This window comes from Vicia villosa, unplaced genomic scaffold, assembly GCF_029867415.1.
Source record: "Vicia villosa cultivar HV-30 ecotype Madison, WI unplaced genomic scaffold, Vvil1.0 ctg.002903F_1_1, whole genome shotgun sequence".
NCBI classification, from domain to species: domain Eukaryota; kingdom Viridiplantae; phylum Streptophyta; class Magnoliopsida; order Fabales; family Fabaceae; genus Vicia; species Vicia villosa.
The window spans coordinates 84,444-90,548 of NW_026706063.1; the positions used below are offsets into that span (position 1 = coordinate 84,444).

A 6,105-nucleotide genomic window follows, 5' to 3' on the forward strand; every position below is an offset into this window, starting at 1 on the left:
CTCCTAGTTCATATGACACAACTTCTAGATGTTTTTCCAAGTATTTATTTTGGCAAATCATTTTGAAAAAAGAATTGGTGTGTATGGTTTAGTCTTGTGCTTATACAAAAAAAGATTCTTTGCTTTGACATATGATCACTCTCACTTACTAAAATAAAAGATTACTCTTTTTCTACAAGCTTTTGCTAGATACATCTTCTTTACGTTGACACTGCTCGAGATCTCTTGATACAAGGTTTTAGATTGTTTCCATTTAATTTTCTCTAATTTGATAGTCAAGTTTATCAAACCATAATACTTACATTTATAATAACTTATATTTCATGGATAATGATTTTCTTTACATTTATTCGGTTTTTTCAAATCAAATATTTTTTTTTGTTTTTCACCATCAGTATAGTCCGGTTCGGGGGTCAGCTTTGAAATCAAGTGGTTTCAGCCCTCTTCTGATCACAATTGCGGGGAATCGAACCGTAATCCGACCTATCAAACCAATTACCATTAGACTAACTAACGATTGGTAAAAATTTCTTACTCTTGTTTGCATATTGGACCAGTCTCCGATAACGGATGAATCAATACATTTATGGATTATACTTAAAATATATGTAATAATGTTTATTTAAAAAATGTAACGAAACAGAATATATTCATTATCGTCACTAACTACCCTTAACTCACTTTGGATCATCTCCTTCATTTTTCTCTCCTTCTCTCTCCATCCTCTCTATCTCTCTCTTAACTTCATTCTCTCTCTTGATTAAATTTTGTTTTTTATTGATGAGTGAGAGTGAGATTAAAAGAGAGATAGAGAGGATGGAGAGAGAAGGAGAGAAAAATGAAAGAAGAGAATCCAAGTCCACCCTTAACTAGTTTGCAAGCTGCGATGAGCCATTAGGGTTTTAGTGCCAAAATAAGATAAAAAGGACAAAACATAATCATATATGAATTTAAGATAATTGTGTTTATGTATGTTGCAATAGATTAATTATCATAAAAAACTATATACTAGTACAGTACTCATTGTATTAAAATAGAATAAGAATCAGTGTTGAACTCTTGAAACACAGTACTTCTAACTGGTCATAATAAATTTTACCATGTGCGTGTAATATAATTTTCAAGTATGAAGACATACAATTATTTTAAATATATCTTGCTTACACAAAAAAAAATATTGTCAACATTTAAGAATTAGTTATCTTTCAAAATTATTAGGATTGTAAATTTACCAAATGCACCATAAATTATTAAACTTATTTATTATTAATCATACACTTATAAGAATATAATAAATTTAAAATATTAAAAAAATAATGATACGAAATAATAAACATTTAAAGTAACAAAAGCTTTAAAGAAATTAAGTTATGAAAGAAAAATAACACTATATTTTTTCATTATTAAAATTCATGCATTAACTCAGTGACCAATAGCTTCATTGGGTAAATAATTATTCCGGATTTTAACACATTGAGGGTCAGTTTGTTTCAACTTTAAAAAAATGGATTTTTTCTTTGTATTTTTGAAAATAGATTTTCCAAAATCGTTTTTCAAAATATTACCAATTTTTTTATATTCGTTTTTTCTAAAATGAAACATAAATATTGAAGACCAAAATTTAGTCAAAATCGCAATTTTTTCAAAAATTGTATTTTAAAAATGATTTTTATGAAAATCTATTTAAAATAGCTTCAAAATTAAGTGATTTTTTGAAATTTTGATATCCAAATTTTTTTCTCCATAAATAGATGAAATACCTAAAATCACATTTTAAGAATAACTATTCAAACAAAATTTTCATTTGAAGCTTTTATAAAAAATTTCTTTGTGAAATTTTTTTTCACAAAATTTTGTAACACTATAAAAATCATTTTTAAAAAAAACTAAAACAAACGGGCCCTGAAAGTGATGGTATATTTGTGAAAATTCTACATATGACTTTAAGATAACTGTGTCTATGTATGTTGCAATAGATTAATTATCATAAAAAACTATATACTAGTACAGTACTCATTATATTAAAATAGAATATGAGTCAGTGTTGAATCTTGAAACACAGTACTTCTCACTGGTCATGGTAAATTGTACCATGTGCGTGTAATATAATTTTCAAGTATGTAGACATACAAAAGATTTTTATGCACAAAAATAACAAAATCCTTGTAGAAATCACCTTTCTCAATATCATAATTTTGCTACCTTGGTAGTCAGTAGCATCTCCCAGATTCCTGACCTTGGATCTCTAACAGTGTATAAAGAAAACAAATTTCCGTGTTTCCTGCTAGGCTGGAGGAGCTATATGTGAGTAGTAATTTAATTCTTTTAAGAAAAGAGTGCCGATGTTTACAGTGAAATACTAGTATTATGTAACAATTAATGATAGAGATTTTCTTAGGATACTACAACCCTAAACATAATAAAATTATGAAAAAGCCATAAAATTAAAAAAATATATACAATTAAGCTATAAAATTAAGTTTTATTTTTTTTATTCATACCTTTTAACGTGTCAAAGACACTACATATATAATTCTTATAATGGATGATCAATTAAAAGCCCAAATATAAAAAGAGCCCAATAACAATACTAATAATATAAGTTCTATTATTACCTCTATAACAATAACAATATTAATAATTAATATTATAAATCATATTATACCCTCTATCATTGTTGTCGGGTTCACTTAAACGTTCTCCTCAAGGTTCTAAAATTACTCCCGGATCTCATTCCTTAAACTGAATAATCATAACAGAAAATTTATCTTGAGTCACTGGTGGAAGGTTCTCCGTAGTTGCTTTCAAGTTACGAAACCCATGACTTGAATCTTTGGCACATGTATTACTGTTCAGCATTTCTTTGAAAACACTATCAAAATCAACATTAGCATCTACAATAGCAGCTTGGTATTCAATTTTCTTCCCTGATGTAATCTTTTGCAATGGATTAAGACCAAATCCACCATCCTTTGTGTTCCTGATTTTTCCATAAGTTGCATAATCCACTTTGTTGCTCCTCCATAATCCTGCAGCATTGCTCGAAAGAACCGTAGCATCAAATTTTGCATATAAGATAACACCCACAAACCTTCTTTCTTAAAGTAAGGATGAGCTAAAGCTGCTTTTGCACTCAGTCGTTGCCTTGCTTTGTATCGAACCATTGATGTCAGAAGTTCCCATCTCACTCCCCAGTCTAAACCCAACAGCTCAAAGCCCCTCATAAGTTCAGCACCACATCGAGGCTTGGAAGTTTTTCTCCATGCAACCAAGTCATAGTCACACCTCTTCAGTTGACGGTTGAATTGTATGAGGCTATTATCAGTGCGTAAACCGGGAAATATGTCATTTGGAGAAATATTAGACAAGTATGGTAGATATCAAATCTATTAGGAAGATTCAATTGCCATAAGACTGGAGAGAGTGCAGTCGCAATTGGACAGAGGGTGCAGATGGAGTATGTGTGCTCATAATGTATTGCTCTAGTGCAACATATCTTGGATCCAAAAGAAACTCCTTAAGAATGTAGTTAATGCCAACTTGCAAATCAGTAGTAGCTCCAAGATCAATTATTTCGAATGTATGAGATCCTTCAGAAAAAAATAAATTTTCGTGGCTTCATATCCCTGTGCACAATACCAGTGGAGTGAAGACCATCTAATACAAACAAGAGTTGTCTTATGATTGTTTAAATAATTCTATTTTTTTCTTGTATGTTGAAAAAAATCATCGACTATAATTATTTTCCTGGGATTGCGTTGCATTACAAATGGTGCTTGCAAAAGTATATGCCCAACTCGACGCAATATATCAGGACCCTTTGCAAATCAATCAACCGTGTCCAGACTTGATGAAACAGGTATGATTCTAATATGAGAAACATCACCATGTGAAGATCGAAATCCAAGTATCCCACAAAATCCAGCAGGTACTCTCACCCCTCCAGAAGTATCAACACCCAGAGAGAAATCAACAAAATTAGCAGCAACAACTACCGCAACACCACTAGAGGAGTCACTCGGTACACGATAGGAACAATAGGATTTGTAGTTGTTCCAGAAGGCGTATTTTCGCCACTGATACTACTAAAATTACTCACCACTAACTCCTCAAGCTTAGTTACCATAGGATCCTTCCAATCCTCAACCTCGAGCACACGTAAATATGGTTCCTCTGTATAACAATCTTAATCTAATCTCGACGGATCAAATTCATGTATGCCAAGCAGATTTGTAAATCCATAAAGAAGAAAATCACCATCGACATTCGACGAACGGTCATCTGGAACCATAGAGAACTCATGATTTAACTTTCTTTTGTAATTACTAACTTGTTCATAATCAAAGGAAATTAAAGGAAATTATAGTTCCCAAGCGACATATGTATCAAGAGCTCCCTAAACTTCCTCTTTGACATTTGAAAGTTCCTTAATAGACTTGGCAAGCTTAGTAGCCTTGGAAATGGTTGGCAGAGGTATTTCAACAAATACATTGTGGGCAACATATGAGAGTTCAATTTCATTATATTTTCTTGACTCACTTGTTGCATAATACAAAGACCCAAAACCAATATGATCTGGAGGTTTCGGAGGAATCGCATAATCGAACTAAGAAAGGGAGTGATTATTCTTCTGTGTTATAATGGACAATGATGAAGGATCATTGTATCCCCCTGATTCATTCAGAATAAGTTGCCTTGGTTGTTTTGCTGATTTTACTCTTGGGGTTTCTTCAACAATAACCGATATATTGTTTACAGAGCTATCAAAGGAAAAACTTACCTCATTGGACTTAAATGATTCATCTTTCTTATCTGACACCGAGTCATCAATCTCTTTGTCAATATGATGATCAACAGGGGCCTCAACATGACTATCATCATGTACCTTAATTACACGATCAAAATTGCTTGTGGCTTCCGCCTCAACAGCATTACTAAAATGGGATGTAGGTGATATGGTTTTGTGAGATGTTTTCTTAAAACAGGGATGAGACACTTGCAAATGCTTCTCAAAATCTCTTCTATTACTCGAGTGGGTTTGATATTTATGATTAATTGTGAAGGTGTTTGTTGGTTAGAGTTGTTGGTGATAATTGTTGTAGTGGTATGAATAATGAGATATTGAATAGGATGAATATGAGTTAGGATTAGGTGAATGTGGTGAATACCCATGATTTAGATACAAACTTGGTGATGATGATCTAACATGAGTGTAACAAGGTGTAAAAATTTCTCATGGAAAAGACGGAAATAAGGGATTGATATGAGATGTAAGAGAGGGGATTGTGGGGTAGGTTGGCGGAATGCTCCATAGATGAAATGGGGTGTTAAGTTGGAATACTCCATGGGAGAGATTGAGTGCAAGAATGAAAGCATCAATGTTAGGGTGGTAGAACCCTAAGCCTAATAAAACTATGAAAAAGCTATAAAACTAAGAGAAAGATAAAACTAGCTATAAAATTTAAACTTCATTTCTTTTCATTCATACTCTTAAATGCGTCAAAGACAATATATATATATATATATATATATATATATATATATATATATATATATATATATATATATATAGTTCCCATAATGGATGATCAATTAAAAGTCCAAATACAAAAAGAGCCCAATAACAATACTAATAATATAAGTTCTATTTTTACCCCTCTAACAATAACAATACTAATAATTAATATTATAAATTATATTATACCCTCTATCAGATTTAAATATAATCAGTTAACCAAAATAAAGAGCAGGAACTCACTCATATGATATTGTCATACCCCAAAATTTGCCCATACTATTTCTCCTATTCAAATTCAAATCAATACACAAAGCTCCTAGACACATTCTTCTACACAAGGCTCTAAAACTAGGGTTTGGGCTTATTCAAAGGAAAATCAGTGAATCAGTGGCTCCAAGGCATCTCATATGGCTCAATATATCTCACATCCTCTCCATGAAAAGTATCAAGTCTCAGCTTAAAGGATTGATCACTCAAATGTTCAGAAAGTCAACAGTCGACTGGGTTGACCTAAAAGTCAACTGTGGTCAAAGTAAAGTCAAAATTCCTGATGTTTGGCTAACCTCTTCATTTTGAAGTATCATTCA

General features: G+C 31.8%; 1 pseudogene; it reads right to left on the reverse strand.

The window, feature by feature from the left end:
* Nucleotides 1-2,730: 2,730 nt before the first annotated feature.
* Nucleotides 2,731-3,730, reverse strand: LOC131640029 (serine/threonine-protein kinase STN7, chloroplastic-like; annotated as a pseudogene).
* Nucleotides 3,731-6,105: the final 2,375 nt, after the last annotated feature.